The following is a 23089-nucleotide window of genomic DNA, read 5'->3' as shown; positions in this document are numbered from 1 at the left end:
GGGGCCAGGGCTCTGGCTCTCCCCTTGGTCTCTGACTCACCCCGTGACCTTGGACAAGTCACTTCACCTCTTGGGGTCTCAGTTGCTCCATCTTTAAGATGGTCATATTCCTTTTGTTGCAGGAGGGCCGTCGGCGGGATTGGACGGAATGGATTAGAGTGGAAGAAACAATCCCGTCTCATTCTCTTCTTTGGGGTCAGTGAAGCCCAGAGGAGAGCAAGCGTTTCTAGAATCACACAGCACTGGGGTTGGAGCCAGAGCCAGAGGAGTCCACCATCCAGGGCAGGAACCCAAGAGATGACACCAGGTGCCCCTCCACCCTGCTGAGAGCTCTGGGTGGGCCCCGGCTGGCAGGTGTGTCACCCCCGGAGCAGCCCAGCTGCGGGCTTCCTGCTGCTTGCCTCTCCAGCCCCCTTTTGCCTCTCCCACGGGCCCAGCCAGTTAGAGACCATGCCTTTATGCCCAGGGCTGGGGTTCTAGTGCCTTCACCTTCTCCTTCCCCATCCCCACCCGAGCGGGGATGGACACCTCCCCCCCACCCCCTGGAAGCTAACGTTCTGATCTGATCATCATAAAACGGGTAGACTTACCCTGAGGGAGACTTGCAGCTTCCCCAGGTGACCACCCACTCCTCCCCTGCTGCGTTGGGAGCCTGTCAACAACACCCGGGGGGGAGGGGTGGTGGTGAGGGGCGGGTGGGAAGGACAAAGGAGGAAGCGCTTTTGGAGCCTCACCCTCTCCCCAAGTCTCAGGGGCTCGAGGCTAGGCCTGTGGAACATTGGGCAAATGGGATGGGAAGTATGGAAAGGAATCCCACAGGAAGTAGAGACAAATATCCTGGAAATAAATGATGTCCCACCAGACCTGCTACTGAGGGGGGAAGCTGGAATCCCATCCCAGGAGATGGATGTTCCAATCCCGCTGGTCTCCTGTGGATACTGGATTATTGATACCCCAGAAAGTTAGCAGCCTGGGGATACTGATATTTAAGGATCGCTGGAGCCCCGATCTCTGGGGACCGTGACTGTCGCCGTGTTGGTGTCCAAGAATACCGCTATTCGGGAACCGCCGAGACTCCCATTCCGGAAAGCCTATGCTCCCAGCGTGCGAATTCGTTGTGCTGTTGATGCCTCAGGAATATTCCTTTCTCACGCCCAGGCTCGCAGCATCCTGACTTTCCCGGGAGCTCATTCCTGGGCTGCTGGCATCTCCGCCCTGGAGGGGTTTTGGAGAAATACTTCTAGAGCATGACCCTCTCCCTGGGCTGGATCACAATTGCCCCAGGTGCCTCTTAAAGCCCGTGGCTGGGCCCACCTCCAGAATTTCAGACCCAGTAGGTCTCAAGGCCCCAGAATCTACCTTCCTAACATGTTTCCAGGTGCCTCTGATGTTACTGGTCCAGGGATCGCACTGTGAGCATCAGCGTTCCAGAGTTTAGATGCCAGGTCCTTGACTCCGGCTGCGTCTTAGAATCACCTACAGAGATTTCAACTGCTGTCAAGGTCCAGGGCCCTCACTCTGAGAAATTGGTTTAATTGATCTGGGATGGGACAGGTAATTATAAAAGGTCTCTAGGTGATTCTGGTGCATGGTCAGGAGCTGAGAACCACTGGTCTCAGCCAAGCTTGGGACAGAGTGAGTAAGCGGCAGCTGCAATCTGCATGTTCTGGGATGAAGGAGACAAAGACACACCCTGGGGCTTTGGGGCAGATCCTTGGAGATCAAGTATAAACATATTTATCAAGTATATCAAGAATAATCAAGTATTCTCTGGTCCCACCAGAGGCCACCCCAGACCCAGAGCCCAGGCAGCCCCTGACCTTCCTCTTGGAGCTCCTGGGATGACTTCTCCTGGATCTGGCACAGCTTGGGGTCTGTTTGTTCATCCACCCATATTCAATAGACACGTTTAGGGCTTGGTTTAGACCCCTGGGGGCATCCAGCTATGGATGAAACAGACCCAGATCCCTGCCTTCAGGAAGCTCGTGTCCCAGTTCACAGCACCGATGCTGCAAAGTGTGGTCCAGAAGTGCTCTGGCACCTGCACGTCTCTGTTCACACTCACGCCTGGCAGGGTGATGGGCCTTGAAATTTGGGCCGGGCAGTGGGGTCAGGGGTACGGGGCAGTGGGGGAGGCTCCCAGCACACCCTCTGGGTAGATTCTCCAGAACCTGGCCAAGCAGGGGGGCGGTCAAACTGTTTCCTGGGTTCTGACTCCTCCTGGTGGACCTCGGTTCAGCTTCTAGACTGTAGGCGCCTCAAGGCCGTCCAGGCGGCAGCCGGTCTTCCTGGGGGCCTGTCCCAGTCCCAGAAGGGACTGGGAGCCCCTTCTGTCTCTTGTCTGCCCCATTCTGTTCCTTCTTTGGTTTCGTTTCCCTTTTTTTCTCTACCCTCTGTCTCAGCCTCTTATTCCCGACCCCTTCTTTCTGCTGTTCTCTTTGCATTTCTTCTTTGTTTGCCTGTCTCGTCCCTCCAGGAGCGATGAGACCCTTGACCCCCTTAGGAGGTTGAGAAACATCTCACCTGATTGGACTCCTCTCTGGCTCCATCCCTTTCCTCGATGACCGTACTTGGAGCCCCAAACTCCAGGACCCCTGGGGCACCTTGGCTTGTCTCCCTCCTAATGCTGGTAGTTGCAGAATCACCTCTGTGGCCAGGGAGCGGAGAGCAGACTGCGGCACCCACCCCGCCTTTACCCCTGTGCTCAGGCCTGGAGGTGGTGCTGGGAGGGGGAGGCGGGGGGCACCACACAGCGGTCAGAGTCCCCACGAGCAGGTTCCAGTCGTGGTTGGGTCAGGAGGCCCAGCCCTCCAGTCGGGTTAGGGCAGTGTTTCTGGCTCATTCTCTGATCCATTAATTCAATGAACATTTATTGGCTGCTTATGACGTTTCAGGCGCTGAGACACGGAGATAAATACACCACAGTCCTTCCCCTAAGGACTCAAGTGAATAATGTTTAAAGTGCCATCCATCTTCCTTTCTGTTCTTTTGTCACTCATTCATTCACCTCTCCATTCACTCATTCAGCTAACTACTGACCGCTCCCTGCGGGACAGATGTCAGGGGACAAAGGAAAGAACCTGAGACCCTCTTTGCCCTGCAGGTGCGCCCCCCTCAGCCCACCCCTGCTTTGTGGGAAAGACAGATAAGCGAGGGGACAGTTAAGGGGCTCTGAGCAATCACTGGATTCAGGGTCTGGGCGGCCAGACCTCTTCTTGAGCGGGTGGTGGGCCCGGTGGCTGGGTGGGGACAAGAGGTGCTGTCCTGGCTCAGGGCCTGGGCGGGGCTGCCCTGACCCAGCTCGGGGCGTGGGAAACGGGGTCCGTGGTCTCGCCGTGCTGCTCCATCTCCCCAAGCTGGGAGAGGGCTAGGGGCTGCGCCCAGACCCGGCTCTGAAGTCTGCCCCCCGAGTCCCTTGATGGTGTCGCACATAAGAATGCACACCGCCTGCCATGGGGAAGGGGAGGAAATCCATTTCCCAGCTAGGAAATTATTGAATATTTAGGACCCGGAGCAGATCGTTTAGAGGGGGAAATGAATTTCTCTAGCTTCCGCTGGCTGAGATAAATCAGTCCCGATGCTCTTGTGCTTTCATTTACCCCCGTGGAACGGGTCTGGGTGGGTGTTTATACAGCGTTAATGTGATCGTTCTTCTAGAAGTGCTAACAACTGCTTCTGAAGCCATCAGCTGCCTCTTAATGCTGGAGCGGTGGGCCCCGCTGGTCGGCCCCTGCGGGCGCGCGTCCCTGGGGCCTGGAGCCCAGGAAGGGAAGGGACGAGCGAGGCTGGTCGGGCACAGGGCCACCGTCTTCCCAAGCGGCAGGTTCGGGTCTTGCTGGCGTGCTGGGAAGGTCCAAGACTTAGCCCATAACAATGGGAGACCCAACCAAGTGCCCTGGGGGGAGCCAAGGGTCTGAGCTGTGAGGCCAAAGATTAGGGGGTGCAAGATTTAGGTAAAATTTAAAGGACTCATCTTGTCAGAGAGCGATCGTGGTACTCGCCCTCCCTAGGTGATTGGTCGGAGCAGAAGAGACTATCAATGGGGAAAAGAGGAGGAGGATGGGCTCAATGACCTCTGAATCCTGAAAGACCCGCTTTTCGGTGTTGCCCCGATTACCAGCCGGTAAACATGTTAGAGACTCCTGCCTTGGCACAGGACGCCAATCTTTCCTTCACAAAGTCATGTTTTTCTAGACCAGGGCAAACCATTTTTGGAAGGGGCCAAATAGTAAATATTTTCGTTTCTGCAGGCTGCACAATTTCTGTCACAACAGCTCAACTCCAGGGTTTGTAGGGCTAACGCGACCACCGGAGACAGGTAAAGGAATGGGTGTTGTCGTGTCCCAATAAAACTTTATTTATAAAAACAGGCGGTGGGCCGGATTTGGCCCCCCTTGCCATCGTTTACTGACTTCTCTCTCTAGACTGTTCTGTCGTCAAACAGAGGAGTTTCTGGTGCTTGTCTGGTTTTTTTTTTCTTTCTTTTTTCCTTTTTTTTTCTTTTTTCTTTTTTTTTGAGACAGCTGTATCTCATTTTCCTGATGCAGAAGGAAATGTTTACTTACGGAGAAAAATTTATATATAACATAATATATTAGAGGGTGAAAGTCCTCGGTAACCCCCTTCCTTCCCAAAAACTGTTCCCAGTTTAGCGTCTGTATATATTTTTATCCTTCGTGCCGTATTCTTTCTAAAGGTCATCTTGCGCAGACTGTATTTACGGAGTTTGTGATATTTTGAGTTCCAAATTGACTCGTGCTGACGAGAAAACTGGAGATGGCCACTGGTTAGATGAGCCCAGGGAGATAGGAAATGGACCACCTGGACTTTTTTTTTTTCCCCTGGGAATGTCCCCTCCTGGGACCCACGTGGTGTCTTCGGGGATGTCTGCTGTGTGCCAGGCTGATGGGGGTGGGCCGGTGGGGGAAGGGGGTCCGGGGAGGGAGCCAGGCCAGCTCTGTCTGGCCAGTGAGAGGCCTGAAGTCTCCAGGGAGAACTCGCTGAACACAGCAGAGCAGCAGGGCCCCTCACACACCCTTGACCTCGGGGGTTCTTGGCAGTGGGAGGAGGAATCTCGAGATCCTTACCCTCCCCCACCCTTTACCTTGAGCAAAAATGCATTCAAAAATGGAAAAAGAGAGAGAGTACAAAGAAGGGGGTGGGAAGTGTGGTCTCCTAAAAGGGGCTTCCATGGTCCCCCAAGGCTCCCGTGCTCCCTGGGGTGGGGGGGACAGGGAACCTGACTCCCCTTGGGGATCTTAATGCCATCCGTGCTCTGAAACGGCTGCCCACGTCCCCAAACACCAGCTTCCTTCAGCCTCAGTTCCACGGAGGACAAAACGTTTCTCAGCAGGGGCAGGATGGAGAAGAAAAGGGAGAACAAAGTGCCACCGGGGAAGCTGTGCGCCCCCACTTGGCAGTCGGGGGGCTGCTGCCCCCACCAAGGCCGGACTCGGGCTCACCGATCCCCGTGGCCGCCGACACACACCCCGGCCCTCACTCACTCATTCCCGGGCCCCGGCATTCTGGGTCACGCTCGGGTCTGACCCGGGGGCGGGGAAGGGCCCGGGGTACCTCAGTCCTCTGTGCAAGGCAGAGCAGACTGGTGGTGACCAGAACAGGCTCGGGGATCATTCAGGTCTGCGTTCAAGTCCCAGCCTTGTCACTTCCTCACCACGGGCAACTCTTATCCCTTTGAACCTCGGTTTTCTCATCTGTAAAATGGGTATAATATCAACACACTAATGATCACGTGAGATGATCCTCAGACAGTGCCCGGCCCCTGGTGAAAGCCGTGGGTCTTGTCTTTTCTGTCCTTTGATAAAACGCAATCAGGGACACTGGCCCAGCCTTGCACTAAGTCTCGGGCTGATAGGCCCAGAGAAAACCCCCGCTATAAACAGTCCATCCTTTTTTTTTTTTTTTTTTCCCTCTTCTAGAATATTAAGATTCTCAGTGAGTAAGACAGATGGCCAATCCCCCCCAGACAAGAAGCCTGACCGACTTGTTCTGGGCTGTGTCCCTAGTGCACAGCCAGGGCCCAGCTCCTGGAGGTGCTTGGAGCGGCCGCAGGAAAAAAGAAGCTGTTGCAGGTGCCCAGGGAGGGGCTTCTCCCCGGGGAGTGTGAGGGGCAGAAGCACTGAGCGGGGGCCCTCACCCCCCCGCTGCCCCCCCCCCGCTGCCCCCCGCCCCCCCCATTCACGCTGCTCCTTCCCCGAAGCCCGGAGCAGATGGCCAGGTTTTCTCTGCTCCAAGTGACGACACAGATGAATTTCAGGGTGGCTGGGTCCAATTTGGTCCTTAGTTAAAAAATAAAAAAATAAAAAGGAGGTGTAATTAAAACCCAATAACAACCATGGAGCGCAAGTTCACGTCACGGTTGAATTTTCGTAGAAGCTGGTGATGGAGAAGCCAGTGCAGCCCCGCATGGTTCTGGATGCTGGGCCGGGGCCTACCCCTCCCACCCCCGCCCCGACCCCGAGCCTGTGCGGTCCCGAGAGGACACTGAGGGTCCACACCACCCCCTCTCCCCGACCCTTAGCACTCCGGCCTCTGGGACCAGCCTTTGACCCTTGTCCCTCTGTGTCCTGTGGGACAATCTCACCTCAGCTCCCTGCTGCTTTGTTCTGCATTCCTTTCTCTAGGACCACCAGCCACCGCCCCTCACCTCCTCTCCCCACTTCTGCACCCCTCACCTCCTGTCCCCTCTCCTGCACCCCTCCCCTCCCGTCCCCTCTCTTGCACCCATCACCTCCCGTCCCTTCTCCAGAAGCCCCTCCCCTCCCATCCCCTCTCCTGCACCCCTCACCTCCTGTCCCCTCTTCAGCACCCCGCCCCCCGGCAGCAAGGCTTCCCCCCTGACTGCCCCATCCCTCGGGGAGCACAAGGTAGGCAGTGGGCATGGGCGCCCGCCCCTGGTCCTGGCTGGTGGTCACAGTTGGCTGTTCTCCTGCCCCTGCTGTGTGCCCCCTTCGCCTCTTCCTCAGGACACTGGGAGGTAGGTGCTGTTATGCCCTCAGTTTTATAGATGGAGAATCTACGGCCTGGAGATGTGAGGTGCCTTGTCCAATGGTACAGCCGGGACAGGGTTACCTGGGGTGATACTGTGAACCCTGGAGCTGGGTGGCAGGTAGGAACACAAACACGGGTGAGGCAAAGCCCCTGATTTCAGGGAGGCCACAGGCAGGCCTCGCACCAGGCTGACTGGCCGGCTGAGGGGACGGACGGATGGATGGATGGTTGGACGGATAGATGGACAGCCAGGCAAATGGATGGAAAGCCATACTCAAAAAAAAAAAAAAAAAAAGAAATAAGAAAACCATACTCAGAGACATAGAGAAAATGAACGAAGAGAAGCTGCTCAAGAGCCCCCTTTGTCCTCAATTTGACGGGTGACCAGTGAGCAGGCCTCGCTGGCCCTGTCATTAGCCTGCTGTGTGACCTCAGTGATCCATTTGACCTCTCTGAGCACAGCGGTGCCAGTTACGAAATGAGGGCTTGGAGGCTGCAGCCTCCGAATTCCCACAGGGCTCCCGTGTCCTCTGCTTGGCCACATCTCTTGACCCCACTGCTGGATGAGCCACGCTCCCACCGGGGAGCAGAGGTAGTTGTGTGGCGGTGGCGGCGGCAGCGGCGGCAGCGGCAGTGGACAAAATTTTAATTCTGACTTGCTGAAATCCTCCGCGAGCAGCAATTACAGGCTGGCAGCTGAGAGTTAGACACTTTTGTTCATGCCCATAAATATTATTTTTTCCTTAATTAGCAGCCAGCATTTGGAAATCGGGCAATTTTTCAATTTCCCCGGGCTCGCAGGGAAGAGTCAAGTTCTGCACTGGGCCCGACAGGGGTTCAAATCCCAGAGCTGAGCTTTCTGAGCTGTGAGTCTTTGGGGAAAGTCCCTGAAACTCGGAACTGCCGTTTCCTTCCCTATGATGTGGGGATGACGTGGTACTTACCTCATGGGCTCTTTGTGAAGATGACATCAGCTGACACGTGTAGAGATTTAGAACCGCGCTGGGCCCACCGCGAGGGCTGCTAAGTGTCGGCTTTGGCTACGATTCTATTTTTCTCCGTGTATATTCGTGCGCTCAGGCAGCCGTAACAAAATACCGCTTATTTCTCTCAGTTCTGGCAGCTGGACGTCCAAGGTCGAGGTGCCAGCGGGGTTGTTGCCTCTCGAGCTCTGTCTCCCGGGCTCGCAGAGGGCCACCTTCTCCCCTTGTAATCACGTGGACTCTACTCCTGGTGTCTCTTCCTCTTCTTACGAGCACACCCGTCCTGAGGATCAGGGCCCATCCTTAGGACTGCATTTAACCTTGATTACCTGCTTAAAGTCCCATCTCCCAGTGCAGCCCCATCAGGGTTCGGGCTTCAACATGTGATGGGGTGGGGGGCACCATCCCGTCCACAGTACCGCGTGCCAGCCATCGGGCTGGGGGTGGCTACCCCGTGCCGTCTGCCCAGGACAGAGGCGGCCTCCGGGACACCGGATTCTCAGTTGTAGAATGAGGCAGACCAGGACGATCCGGGCGTCCAAGGCCCGATTACAGCCTCTGAGTTCTGACCTTGCCTTGGAGGGACACCCGGACCCAGGAAGGTCGCTAGGAGGTGGGCGACGACGGCACCAGCAGAGCTTCTTGGCCGAGGGAGGGAGAGAACGTGGCCCTGGGGACTCTGGGAGAGCCTGGACCCTCCGGGGTTAAAACTACCTCGAGAAAGAACATCCGCAAACACCAAGGGAGGGAACCAGCAAAGCATTATCATGATTAATGTTATTTCAAAGACTTAATTTTTCCCCCTCTTTCTGAACTGTTTGTGTGCTGTTGTGCCGAATGCTGTCTCTTGATTCTGAGTGTCCTTCCCCGGGAGTAATTTGGAACAAGGTCAGTGTTCACCAGACAGGCTTCCTCGCCTCTGATGTACCCGCTGACAACCCTGCGAGGGTGGGGAGGGGGTGGGGGTGGGACAAAGCTGTGAGCGTCAGGAGGTTAGACTGATGGAGGAGGGATGGACCAGGCCTGATGGAGGAGGCGAGGGACCAGGCTCTCAGGCTGTAACCTCCCCTCACCCAGGGGCCGGAGCGGGAAGGGTCGGGGTGAGGATGGAGACCTCTGTTCTGGCTCAGTTCCCGTTGGCTGGAAGTTCTCCATTTCTTTACCTGCAAAGTGGGGGCAAGGATGATCCTTCCCCTTCCGGACGGCTGTGCTAGCTCTTGGTTCTGAGAAGTTTGCACGCTTCTGAGACTCACCTGTGCATGCCCATCCCTTGGGGCGGGGGCCAGACTCGGGATGTCTAGCTGGCGTGAACGTGGTGCCCTTGCTGCTGGACGAGGGAAATGTAAGCTCTCAGCTCCGTAGGACGTGCTCCAGGGAAGTGTCTCTGCTCATCATCACTCCCACGACCACTGCCATCATTTTGTCCTCGTTGTCTTTCTCCCTGGCACCACCGCCCTCCTTATCATCCCTGTCCTCACCTGCTTCCTGCTTGGCACCATCATTAGGTCTTGTCTGTGCCTCCCTACCCCCCTTCCTTCCATTCTCCAGAAGAGGCAACCGAGACCCGGATGTGGTCTGAGACTGGGCCGAAGGCCGCTGTGTTGACGTGGACGAGACCTGGCGGTTGGAAGTCAGGAGGCAGATTCAGGTCCCACTCTGTACCTTGCTAACGAAGGCTTTGAACTTTCTAAATGGACGAGCCCTTAAAGAGCATCCAGTCTGACTTCTCACCCCTCTAACATTTGGGGAAATGTTAATATGCCAGAGGGAGGAGAAGCCACAGAGCGAAGGATGTGCATGTGGGCGTTGGACCGTCCTGCCTCCAGACACCCACTTGTCACTCACTAGCTGTGTGACGCCGGGCCAGTCACTTCATCTGAATCTCTCATCTGTAAGATGGGGTGTGAGAGCCGGTTTCCATGACGGCCCCCCATGGTCCCCACGGCCCGGTGTTTACAGCCTTTGTCGGCTGTACTGGGCTCAGACTGTGTGACCAACACAATACAGCAGAAGGGACGGCGTCCCCTGGTGAGGCTGGGAGACGAGGTTATATAGGATGCTGCAGTTCCGGTCTTGGGTCCTCTCTCTCTCTTGTCCTCTCTCTCCCTCCCTTTGATGGGCAGCTCTGGGGGAAGACGGCTGCTGTGTCCTGAGACCACTCAGGCTGCCCATGGAGAGACCAGGTGGTGGGGAACGGAGGCCTCCAACAGGCATGTGGACAAGCTTGCAAGTGGATGCTCCAGCCCCAGGCGGGTCTTCCACAGCAGCCCTGGCCACTGCCTGCTGGGACCTTGTGGGAGACCCAGAGCTGCCCAGCTAAGCCACTCCCGGGTTCCTGACCCTCTTACACTGCACAAGATGACAAGCGTTGTCATTTAGGGCCGCTAAGTTTTGGGGTAACTTGGTACCCAGTAGTGGATAAATAACATCTGGGGATGACAATATCTGTCTGTGGGTTTGCTGTGAGGATGAATTCAGGGAAGCACTCCACATAGTATATGGTGCGTGTTGAAGGCCGCAAGAAATGTGACAAAGTGGTGACAGTATAAATAAGAATATCATTGACAGCCTCCAGGGTCACCTAGCAGGGGTGTGACCGGGTTAATCCTCCCGTGGTTCCCAGCTGCCCGGTCGTAACCATCTGTGCCTCCTGAACCTTGCTGACCTTGGTGGGCACCGAAGGATTTGCCAGGAGGGAAACAGAGTCAGAGGGGGGAGGGGCAGAAAATGGGATAGTGGTGGTGACAGTGACTGGGCTTCCGGGGGAGGGCGCAGCCATGGCAGGCGTGGGGTGGTGAGGGGCTGAGGCACAGGACCAGTGTGTATGCACACGTGTGTGCATGTGTGTGTGCATATGTGTATGTATATCTATGTGTATGTCAGTGCGCATGCATGCGTCCATATGCACAATACACGTATATGTCTCTGCAAACATGCACACGTGATTCATGTGCATGGAGGTGCAATACATGTGTGGGTGCATGTGTGGATGTGTGCTTGCAAGTGCACACGTGTGCATACTCGTTTGTGTGCACATGTATGTGTGTAGTGTGTGTGTGTGTGTGTGTGTGTGTAGGCCACCTCTGGGGCCCCTTCAGCCCAAGACTCGTTGATTATCTGATTTGCTGCTTGTTTCTGGGCTTGCTGTTTGAGGAAGGCTCAGAAAACCATGGCAACAAGGGACTAGTTAATGAGCAGGGCTGGGGGAAGCCAGGAACCCGGGCACCCCTGAAGCCACAGAAGGACAAGTTCAGGGGGAAGGTCTACTGGGGTCTGCTTCCCTGGCTGTGGCCCCGTTGGGGCTTCTTTGGTGCAGAGCTGTCAGGAGGGTCTGGGTGGGAGGGAAGCCCCCGAACCGCACATGTCAGGAAGCACGGGGCTCTCGGGGCTCTCAGGACCCACCAGACCGCTCCTCCAGGGGCACCTGCTCCGAGGGCCTGGACCCTGGTCGCTGCTACTCCACAGCTCCTGGGAGGCGGTCCCCAGAGCCCCCAGACTCCAGAGGGGGAGGGTCTCTGACCTGAACCGTGGAGACGTTCCAGATACATCCATTGCAGAGACAAGATGAATGGAGATACAGAGAGGTTAAGGGGTCAGCCTGGGGTCACAAGCAGGCTGTGACAGAGTCAGTGCAGGAATCGGGGGCTCCTCGCTGATCACTGTCCCAGGGCGGGGCCTGTGGGGGGGTGACCTGGGACACGCTGGTCCAGAGGGGTCCTGTCCCTGTGGCTAGCCGATCTGCCGCCAGGAGAGCCGGCCCTCCCCAACCCGCGCACAGATCCGACAGGCAGCCCTTCACCCCCTGGGCTCCCCACTCTTGCCTTTATCACAGGGAGTAAATGGGGCAGAAAATTCTGGGGGAGCACAGAATCCTCCAAATTCGAGCCTGGCACCAGCCAGGCACTCGGATGCCAAGTGGGATGGAAATAGAATTGGCAAAAGGGGGGCCTCTGGGCATGGGAGGGGGCGAACCGCTGGAGCAGCTTGGCAACGGCCTCCCCTGGCTCCTGCCAGCCCTTCTATCCCGCCAGATCCTGCCCGCCATGCGCCAGGAACATCTGGAAGGAAGTTTTCTGGCAGGTTCTGGAGTGCAGAAGGGGGTCGCGGGGGTCCCGGTCACATGTTCACTCACAAGCACCTACTCAGGGGTGTCCTGAGCGCCCGGAAGCACAAGGCACCGAGCGGAGCCCCTGCACCCCCGTCGCTGTCCCTCCCTTGCTCCTGTGATTAGAGCCCATTTCACAGGTGAGGACACTGAGGCTGAGGAAGTAGCAGAGCGGAGGCTTGAAGCCAGGTCCGCCTGACTCCCGGGCCGGCCTTCTCCATCTCTGAGCATCTCTCTGAGCGCCCTCTCCACCTGCTGTGTCCAGGGAGCGGTAGGGATACGGAGATTCAGAGGTAACGGAGCTCGGGGCCTGTCCTCGAGGCCCAGTTTAGTGGATGGACTAGCTACTACGTCCGATAGCACCCCCAAAACTCGGGCTCACAAGCACCGAGGCCCCTTGCTCACAGTGGTTGGGTCAGCCGGGGGGGCTCTGCTCCAGGCTGCAGCTTGGGCTATACCGTCCCCTGCTCCTCTTGCACCAGGGGGGCGGCTGCCATGGCCGGGCCGAAACCTGCCACGTGTCTCGAGGCTTCAGTTTGGAGCAGGTGCCCCGTCCTGCTGCTCGCGTGGCCGGGCCCCACGCTGCCGGGAGCCTCTGCAGTCACGGGACAGGGCAGGGCTGTCTAGCCGTCTGAGGGCGAGACGGGAGGAACAGGGCACGTAACCCGACCGTCCGCAGAGGGAGGACGGGCAGCGAGGACCACCGTGGGGCGTCTCATCAAATCCGAGAAACCGTGGGCGGTAAGACACTCCGCTAATTTGCGCGCCGCTAAGAGAGACAAGCCGCTGCCAACGGAGGTGCCAGGAAGGCTTTCTCCGCGCCTCATATTTTTATTTTATTCTCGCTGAAAGCCATTTGCTGCTAAGACACAGAGGTGACACCCCCATGAACGGTTTTGACCAGGTTTGCCCTCGCACGGGCGCTGGTGTCCCTGTCGTGACCGGCACCGTCCGAGGAGACCGTGGGATGTCATTGATAGATTCTGATTTCAGAGACACTCAAATGTGAAAATGTGTCTTGGTTTTTATGTTTTATTTATTTATTTATTTATTTATTTATTTATTTATTTATGTCTTGGTTTTTAGAGTTGATGACATCCGTCCTTTACTCATGGCGAGCGCTCCCTCCGGGATGGACATGGGGCGACACTTTCTCTGTGGGTAAACTCACTGTGTCTCCCGGCAACAAGGGGCAACCATGGTTCTCCCTGTTTTAGAGATGAGTGGAGCAAGGCTCAGGGTGATGCGCTGTCTCGCTGGAGACCCACGGTCCTCAAGTGGCCGAGTCGGGATTTGGACCGAGCACCGTCCGACTCCAGAGACAAAGTGGTTAAGAGTGGTCTTTCTCTTCCTCTCAAAATACCCAGTTGTGCTGAACTCACCCTTCTTCTTCTTCTGTTTTTTTTTTTTAAGGATTTTATTTATTTATTCATGAGAGACACACAGAGAGGCAGAGACACCGGCAGAGGGAGAAGCAGGCTCCCTGTGGGGAGCCTGAAGCGAGACTCGATCCTGTGACCCCGGGGTTGCATCCTGAGCCGAAGGCAGATGCTCCACCACTGAGCCAGCCAGGTGCTCCATGAACTCACCCTTCCTCTTTGGTGATGTGAGCTGAGAAAATGCCTGAGAGGAGGCGAGGGGCAGGACAGCGATACCGCGGTGTAGTGCTAGGCTCCTAGTGACCCGACAGTATGTCAGAAGGAAGGTCACCTGCTTCCAGACCGGACCTGACCATGGGGAACTGGAACCACCCAAAGTGAGAGTACAAATGGTGGGCGGAGGGACCACTGAGCTTAGTGAATTGGGGGTACCGTCAAGTTGTTTGACACGAGGAAAGCAGAGTGCGTGATTCGCTCCTGTATTTATTTACTCAAGCGTACTTGTGTATCTACTATGCGGAGATTGTACACAGTGATGACCTGAAACCGAAACTTTGGGGGCTAATTTTTAAGAATTGAGTTCTAATTGATCTGCCATGAGATGCACAGAGCTTAAATATTTTTAAAAAATTATTTATTTATTTGTTCATGAGAGACACAGAGAGAGGCAGAGACACAGGCAGAGGGAGAAGCAGGCTCCCTGTGGGGGGGCCTGATGCAGGACTCGATCCCAGGACCCTGGGATCATGCCCTGAGCCGAAGGCAGACGCTCAACCACTGAGTCCCCCGGGCATCCCCAAACCTTAAATATTAAGACAAATGTCTACACCTGTGTTACCACTGGCCCACTCACGATGGAAGATATGTCCCTCACCCCAGAAAGTGCCCCTTTCCACGGAAACACCTCCCTCACCACTTTGTTTTAAAATTTCTGTCATTAAAAACCAGCTGGCCTGTTCTGAACTTCACATAAGCGGGAATTTACAGAATGTGCTGGTTTTGAGTCCGGCTTCTTTCATTCGACCTAATCATCTAGAAGATGAGTCCACGTATCAGTGGTTCCTTCTTTTTCATTGCTGAGCAGTATTTCTTTGGATGCTGCTTCTCCTCGATCACCATCAGGCTCCAGACCACCCTTCCTGCCCGCTGCATGGAAATGGATCTGGGCCCTTTAAGCTTCCTCCCCCCGCCAGCCTGCTGGGCTGGGTCAGTAGAGGGCGCCCCGGAGCCCATGCGGCAGCTCAGGGCCCTGCTTCCTGGCTGGGCTGCTCCCAGGCTCCTGCAGCTCCCCGGGGCCCGCAGCTCCCCTGGCACCGCTCTGGAGGCGGTTCTGTCGTGAGGTGTCTCACCAGAGGCGGCTTTTGTGGTATCGCCTTCCCCCCGGTGCACGGGCAGATCTCTGGTAAGTGCCTCAGGGTGGGTTTCTAGCAAGTTCCGCAGGTGTGGCACGAGGCCAAATGCTTGCCATGTGGTGGGCCGCAGCCAGGTCTTGTTCAGCAACGTCTGGATGGCCGTCCTGGAGGGAGTGTGTGTACTTTGGGGGACCCTTCCTCAGCTCACGGGCTTTTCCTTGCGAAGTTTTCTTCAGCCTGAGGAGGGGACTCTAGTGGGGGCCTGTGTCAGCCCCGGTGGGAGTTTCTCCTTGAGGGGGAGGTAGCTCAGTCTCATGGTGGGGGGGGGGTCTCTTTTTGTGTGTGGAGGTCTCTATCGGCCCTAGGGCTCTCTTCTTTGAGGCTCTATATCAGTCCTGGGTGAGGGGGGCTCTTCCTCAGCTCTGGGGGGGGGAGCTCCTCTTTGACGGGGGTCTATCTCACCCCCCATAAAACCTCTTTTTGGGTGGTTTTATGCTCAATTTCAGCCCAGGGTAGGGGAATCCTTCTTGAGGACTCTATCTCAGCCTGATGTGGGGGAGGGTCTCTTCCTGAGAGACTCTTCTTTGCGGGGGGGTCTCTCTTGGCCCCTGAATAGGGGGGATTTTTCTTGGGGTCTTTACCTCAGCCCTAGGGGACTCTTTCTTGATATTTCACCTCTGTTGGGGCGGGGGGACCCTCACTCATCTTTGAGGGTCTTACCAAAGCCCCCAGGAGCTGTTCCTGGAGTGAAGGGTGGCATTCTTAGGGGCTCTACCCCAGCCCTGGGTGGGGTCTCTTCCTCAGGGGGCTCTACCTCAGCTCTGTGGGTTGTAGCCGCTCCCTTAGCTGCTATTCTTACATTAATTACAGTTCTCTTTATTCTTTATTAGCCAAGGCCACATTCATTTAATCCCCTGTTAGAAGCTAATTTTTCATGTGGAACTTTCCCTGTTGGAATTACTGTGTGGTTCCTTTTTCTTGATTAGACCCAAACTAGTGTAGAATTGGTGTCAGCAGTGGTACCAGGAGATTGGTCTGCAGAGATGAGATTTGTGGACTGGTTTTCCGTGGGCTGGAACACGGTGCTGAGTGACTTGCCGATGGGAGGCAGGGTGCGCGTCCCCCAAGGTATGCAGTGGCCCTGTAATTAACCAGGCTATCACCCCCAGGTGATTGAGCTGGAGTGCCATCAAGGCACGTCCCTTGGGAGCCAGAGTGATGCTTCCCTTGGCTGCTAATGGCAGTGGTGATGACCATAAGGACTGCAGGGGTGAGATGGATCCTTTTGAGGGCTCTAGAGCTTGCAGAGAGGAGATGACAAGTGCAGGTCCGTTGGCTCAGCTCATAGTCACAGTCCCAGGACTAGAGAGCTGTCATGACAGCCTTTACAGGTCTTATTATTATTATTATTTTTACAGCTGCAGGGCTGGTATTTTCTGGAAATCAAACATAAAATTTAATTGTGTTGGTTGCTGAATTACAACCACAATGGAATTCACATCTTGACAGAACTCTCGTGTGAAAATTAGGGCATTGGTTGGGAAAGAAAGGGACCCTGAAACACAGAACGGGGACATCTGTTGGCCCCCGGTGAAACTGACCATCATAAACCCCACGTGGCTCCAAGCCAACCTCCCCCCCCCTTATTGGAGGTGGTGGCCTTTCCACCCATGTCTGAGGAAGCTGTTTCCCCTCTGTGTAAAAACCCTGTGATGACCTCAGCGGGGGCAGGTATCTTGAGAGGGGTTGCTCATTCTCCTCGAGACTTAACCAAAACTGCCTCTATTGTCACTAACCTCTGACAAGGGCCAAATCTCCGCATGGTGGCAGTGACACACTAGGACACGAGAGGAAGAATCCAAAGCACTGCAGGGCTTCGCTAATACAGGTCAACAGAATTCTGGGGGCCCCGTGTAGGAGTGGATTTTAAGGATTTTAGACCAAAGAGGGCAGGATAATAACACTGTGTTGGGTAGAATTAATTGTCACGGATGCACTTCCTGGAGATTTTGGATTTGGTTATTAGCATGTGCCGCTGGCGATGGCTCTAACAGCTTACTTGGTTGATTAACTGACATTTGGACCCAATAGTGGCCTAAGGTTAATGAAGCCATGACGTCATGATGGGGAAGAGGGAGTCCAAAGGTGTGGGGAGACAGGATTGCTGGGCTGGACGTATTATGTGCGATCTGCACCCCCCCACCCCCCTGCCCACTATGTTCCATAAAAAGCAGCAGAAGACGGCAGCATGGAGATGAGTGAGGGGAGCATCCATGAAACGCTCCATGGCATCTCTCTTTTGCAGGCGGGACATGACTTGAGAGGCTGCCTCCACTGAGATGGGCTCCCTGATTGCAGTGGGCATAAGGGCAGGCCGGAGTTGCAGAGACCAAGGGGCAGCACGTCACTGCCAAGGGCAAGGTGGGCACGTCTCCTGCAAGGCAGCAAGGATGGATGGGCAATCAGAACGCCTGGGCCCATAGGGATTTTGATAGTGGCTAGTAAGTCACAGTGTCCCGGGAATGAAATGAATTACAGCCCACTGCAGTGCTGCTTGATGTATATGACATAAAAAGGTCTGGGTCTGGTAGCCAACGCCTGACGTGCATCGCCAAGACAGCCTCTGCCTCTCCTGCAGTTTCCACGTCTAAGGCAGCTCACGACCTTAGGAGGCCCTTGGGAGGCCAGGTCCCCTTGAGGAAGAAGCCTTATCGTTGTTGCAAGTCCTTAGTTTAAATATCCCTCCAAACTCCCCAAAGGGACCTGGGGTCATTTATCCAAGTGACTGTGGACTGGGGCAAAGGAAATAGGCAGACGGGTCAGGGACCCACAGTGCCACTCTGGCCCAGGACTCAAATTGGGGTTTATGGGAGTCAGATAATAGAAGGTGGAGCCTGACACACAGGGGTCCAGTCGGCCCATGGACCCCACTCCCAGGTCACCGCCCCCCCCAGTTCCCGAACGAGTAATGACAATACCTAAATGTATTTAACGATGAACCGTTCTCTCCCCTTTCCATTTTTATTTTACACACAAGTTTTGGGAAGCGGATTTTATGATTTTGTCGTTAGGTGACAGAAAATCCCGTGGAACTGTGACGGGGTCCGAGGAGTAATAAATACAGTCAGCGGTGACTTCTGGGGCTGTTAGTTTCATTTAAGGGAAGCTATACGGATGGGAGCTGTGTCTTCCTGGGGAGAACCACGGAGTTGTGGTGTGCGGGAGCTCCAGACCACCCTTCCTGCCTGCTGCATGGAAATGGATCTGGGCCCTTTAAGCTTCCTCCCCCCGCCAGCCTGCTGGGCTGGGTCAGTAGAGGGCGCCCCGGAGCCCATGCGGCAGCTCAGGGCCCTGCTTCCTGGCTGGGCTGCTCCCAGGCTCCTGCAGCTCCCCGGGGCCCGCAGCTCCCCTGGCACCGCTCTGGAGGCGGTTCTGTCGTGAGGTGTCTCACCAGAGGCGGCTTTTGTGGTATCGCCCTCTCCCCGGTGCACGGGCAGATCTCTGGTAAGTGCCTCAGGGTGGGTTTCTAGCAAGTTCCGCAGGTGTGGCACGAGGCCAAATGCTTGCCATGTGGTGGGCCACAGCCAGGTCTTGTTCAGCAACGTCTGGATGGCCGTCCCGCAGTGTGTGTGCGTGTGCGTGTGCGTGTGCATGCGTGTGCACTGCCTTGGGGGTTCTAGCTCTGCCTTGAGGGGCTCCTCTCAGCCTGGGCCTGCGGGATGCTTCCTTGGGGGGCTCTCTTCAGCCCAGGTTGGAGAGGAGAAGAGTGGCTCCCTAGTGGCTCCATGTCAGGCCCAGAGGGATTCCTCCTTGATACTATTCTCTAGACTTTTCTTTAATCCTTTTCCTAGCCAGTCCTTTGTTAATCGAGTCTTGGATTATAGCTATATTCTTTATATGGAACTTTTCCCATTCAAATTACCATGTGGGGCAGCCCCAGTGACTCAGCGGTTTAGCACCACCTTCAGCCCAGGGCGTGATCCTGGAGACCCGGGATCGAGTCCCACGTCGGGCTCCCTGCATGGAGCCTGCTTCTCCCTCTGCCTGTGTCTCTGCCTCTCTCTCTCTCTCTCTCTCTGTGTCTTTCATAAATAAATAAGATCTATTTAAAAAAAAGAATTAAAAAAAAAACCAAATTACCATGTGGCTTCTCTTCCCGATTGGTTTATCACCTTGCGTGTGATAAATCATCGTTTGTTCATCCATTTTCACGATGGTATTTCCAGTTTGGGGCTGTTATGAATAATTTGCTCTGCATATTCTCCAGTGGACCAGCCTTTCGGTGTAATATGTTTATATTTCTTGCATAGATACTTGGAATGGGGTTTCTTTGTGAAGGCCAGGCCAAGGGGCTTTCATTTTGCCTGGTGGGTGCTGCAGGGTTACTGGGAGTTTTGTGGGCCTGATTTTTTATTTTTTAATTTTTACTTATTTATTATTTATTTTTTATTTTTATTATAGCAGTGACAAAATTCTGTGTGGGTTCTAGAAGGATCTCTTGGCCCTGGGTAAGTGGGGGGAGGGGCAGCAGCTCTCAACTCCCCACATGGAAGTGCCAGCTCAGCCTAGTGACTCTGGGCCTGTGACTTTGCTCCATCATCTGCGAATCTGTGAAATGGGAACGTTCTCATGCGTCCATAGGATTGTTGGCAGGACCGGGTGGGATAATGCATGTGGGCACTTGGCACAGGGCTGGCGTGGAGTCAGTGCATGGTGGGTAGCAGCCGACATGCATTATTGGGTGCTTAAGCCAGGATGTCCCAGTTTCTCCCTGGCTCCAACCATCATGTATCTAGAGCCCGAGGGCCTAGAGGGGTGGGGCCCATCTGCCCAGTGCTGCCCGGTGCTGCCCAGCACCTGGCACTTTCGGATGCCCTCCTCTGCCTTCCCTCTGAGAAGTGGACCCTCCAGGTGGCCCTGGGTTCGGGGCTCTCTGCCCAGCCCCCTGACAGTCACCTCGGTGGGCGCCCTACCAGACGGAGCCCTGAGCCACTGCACCTCAGCTAGTCAAACAGCCATGATTAGTCAAATAAAATTTCCATCTGTTGAGGAATTTTCAAGAGTTATTACTGGCTATAAAAGTGATCGGAAGAGAAGGATGGATCTGAGGGGGTAAGTGCCTCTAATTATGTGGAGTGGTGACTTTTAAGTAAGATTGCAGATGTCCTGATCAGAGTGGGCCTGGCCCCGTGGGGTCTGAAAGGGAGGGGGTCGGGCCCCTGAGAGTAGGCCCTTCTCTGCAGAGGGAGGAAGAGGAGGGGCGTTGTATTTGCAGCGCGGGGATCATCGTGGCATTTAGGAAGATCCTGGAGGCAAAGGGCCTGGGACGGTGTCTGGCACACTGCAGGCGTTTGATGGATGCGTTTCTGCTTTCTCTGCTCCTCTCCTTTCTTCCTCTGGGGGCCGAACCAGGCTTCCGGACAGAGCAGCGAGCGCTCTGGGCCAGGTTCTTGCTGTCTTGGGGGGACCAGTTCACGTAAGGTCTGAGCCTCCATTGCTTGTCTTTCACATGGGACAGTTCATTACCAGGGGTCCAGCCCAGAGGAACACTGGGCGGGAAGATTTTTGGAAATGTGGGCCTGGCATCCTTCTGCTACCAATATACAGCTTTCCTCTAGTGCTTGGCTTGTTTCAATCCCCTCAACATCTGGGGACGGAGGTGACCTTGTGGGCAGGAGGACTTGGGGGGCAGGGCTGAGGGGCTCATGTGAGGTCACCTGGATCCCAGGTACTCCTGCTTTCGTGGAAGGGACAGACTTAGAAGTCTACTCCCTTTTTCATCTTCTTTCTCTTTTTTTAAAAAAAAAAAGATTAAAAAAAATTTATTTGGAGAGAGAGAGCGAGAGCGCGCGAGCACATGAGCAGCGGGGATGGGCAGAGAGAGAGGGAGAAGCAGACTCCCCTCCGACCAGGGAGCCCATGCAGGGCTCAATCCCAGGACCCCGGGATCATGACCTGAGCTGAAGGCAGATGCTCAACCAACTGAGCCACCCTGGCATCCCTCTTCATCTTATTTCTGATGCTTAACACAAGACTGTACTTTGGGGGTGACTCCCGGGGTTCCGGGGGCTGCAGAGGGCCAGTGAGGTGGGCGGTCTTGCTGGAAGGGACTCAGACATAACTGAGTTCCCAGGACTGAGGGTGGAGGTGAACTACGCCTCCCCGGAGAGAGGGGTTCTCAGGGTCCAGACCCTCGATCGTGGGGCTCTGCGGCCTGAGCGCCTGGAGGCACCAGTCTCCTAGCTGCTGGGCGGGAGGGGGCGGTCCTCTCATGGCTGCTCTGTCCCTCCTCAGCTGCCCTGTCCACCTGCCCGGCAAACACAAACCAGTCCCCCCAACCCCTCGGACCCTTTAAAACCACAGCGTGTGCCTGGGCCCCCACAGCTGGCCACACGTTCATTCCCCAGAATGAACAGCCCACATGTATGGCCGGGGCCGTCCGAATTTCCTGGGATGGCTGTGCCCGGGGTAGGGAATGCTCCCGAGACCCCTTCTCCCGGCCAGGAGGTCCGGGCGTGACCACCAGCGGTGGTTTGCACTGGGGCCTGGAGGTCCCTGGTGTCTGACTCTGGAGCCACAGGCCTGGGGCTGAGGGGAGGTGGGCAGGGGGCTGGCTGAGCCGGGGGGCTAGGTTTGCACGAGGAGCTGAGCCCCCTGGCCCAGTGGCACCCTGGGGGAGGCCTCCTGGAGTGTCCCTGGCCTCTGGGTCCTCCCTGACAACCTGCTCACTCCATCAGCTGCGGAGGGGACCAGCGGGCTTCCGGCTGTGCTGCTGGCCGTGTGGCCTGGGCAGGACCCTGACCTCTGGGGACTCAGTTTCCCTCCCTGTGAGTGGGGTTGATAAGGCTGACTAGCAGGGTCCGGCGACAATGGAATGAGCATGGGGCTGGCCCCTCGCTCGCCTCTTCGGGTCAGAAGAGGAGAAGGGCTGGGAGGCATGTGCCTTGCTTCAGGCTCCTGTGTCTGAAGACCGAGACCTCTGCGGAGGGGAGGCTTTTGGGGCTGGAGCCAGCTGAGGTCCTGGAAGCCTCCCCTGCCCCGTGATGGGGTGGGTACCCAGGAAAGGTGCCTGTGGGCTCTGGGACAACAGTGGGATTTGGGCCGGTTTCGTTCCTGCCTGGGTAGCATGACGTCGGCGGCGGGCCTGGGCACGGCCCCCGGTCACTGGTGCTCCCCGATCCTCTGTTCCCCCGAACCCTTCCCCAGGTCCCACCTCCTTGGGGGGCAGGATGGAGACATAGCCATCAGCTGTCCTGATTTTACCCGTGATGAACCGGGTTTAGGAGTCTGGGCTGGTGCAGCAGGTCCAGCTGGTGTCGGGCCGCAGCGCTCACACTTCCTGTCATTGTGCCGCAGTCAGCACTTCCTCATCGAACCGTGCCCTCTCCCGCCAGATGCCGTGCCAGGGGCAGGAGACCCGAGGACGGCCAGAAGCCAGCCCTCCTGGCGCCTCTGCTTGGGCGGGGAGACAGACGATCGGCAAGCAAACCCAGGCACAGAAAGATTTCTCAGTGCTCAGCGCCCTGAGGCTGGGCCGTAGAAGCACTAGGTGTTATGTGGGGGCTGGGGAGGGGGTGCGGGGGTCTTCGGGAGGGCCCCCTGAGCAGATGACATCGCTGGTTCCCTCCTGGTCACATGTCTATGCCCCCATCCCATGCTTTTCCTATTTCAAACCCAGGGAGGCTTGGGTCCTGTGCGCCTGGGCTCCCCCCGGCCCAGGCATGGGGAGCCCCAGGGAGCTCGGAGGGCCCCCCCACCAGTGCCCCACGCTGCCCTCCCTTCCCTAGCGCTGAACCCTGGATGAAGGACCTGGACCCCTCTCTGCGCCTTCCAGGGTCTCTTGCTTCCAACCTGCGAAGAAGGGGGTCTGGTGACTTCCCTCCCGGAAGGAGGGGGGAGCCGTGAATCCCTCTGCTGCCTGGAGAGGTATCCTAAGGGGCTGGTTACATTTTCCTCTGCCTGCTTCATTAGCCAGAGGCCTTCTCCACGGGAGGGTTCCTAAGACTCATGGGTTCGTGCGCATGCCCTGGGCACAAGAGGGCTTAGGGCAAAATGATCCTTAATGTCCCCTCGTCCCCCAACCCCACCAAGAATGAGGGGCTGGGAGCCTTGGAGCTGACAACATATAGTGTGTGCAGAGGTGGGTGTCTGCCCTGGGGAACTTTGAGCCCGAGCTCCACGCCTCGCCGGCTGATGGTTAGTCTGAGACTCAGTTTCCCCATTGCTAAGCGCAGAGGGTAACCTCAGTGTGGCCACCAG

The 23089-nt window shown here is 56.2% G+C and overlaps 1 protein-coding gene and 1 long non-coding RNA gene across 3 annotated transcripts in view; one reads left to right on the top strand and one right to left on the bottom strand.

Annotated features, from left to right (window-relative positions):
• Positions 1-6201: 6201 nt before the first annotated feature.
• LOC119870062 lies at positions 6202-8653 on the bottom strand. The gene is made up of 3 exons (XR_005355110.1): positions 7956-8653; positions 7093-7284; positions 6202-6299 (listed from the first exon to the last, which is right to left on the bottom strand). It is a non-coding gene; the product is annotated as an uncharacterized LOC119870062 (long non-coding RNA).
• A 6051-nt stretch (positions 8654-14704) lies between these two features.
• Positions 14705-23089, top strand: part of ACTL8 (actin like 8) — a 64425-nt gene continuing 56040 nt past the window's right edge. The window contains exon 1 of one of the 2 annotated variants that reach the window (XM_038529652.1): positions 14705-14880. The gene's annotated coding sequence lies outside the window, so the exon portion shown is untranslated. Of the gene's footprint in view, positions 14881-18158; positions 18335-23089 lie in introns of those variants that run through there. The other variant, XM_038529651.1, reaches the window with a different exon arrangement.

This window comes from Canis lupus, chromosome 2, assembly GCF_011100685.1.
Source record: "Canis lupus familiaris isolate Mischka breed German Shepherd chromosome 2, alternate assembly UU_Cfam_GSD_1.0, whole genome shotgun sequence".
Taxonomy (NCBI): Eukaryota; Metazoa; Chordata; class Mammalia; order Carnivora; family Canidae; genus Canis; species Canis lupus.
The sequence above is the reverse complement of the archived record's forward strand: the minus strand, read 5'-3'. Positions and strand labels throughout refer to the sequence as shown.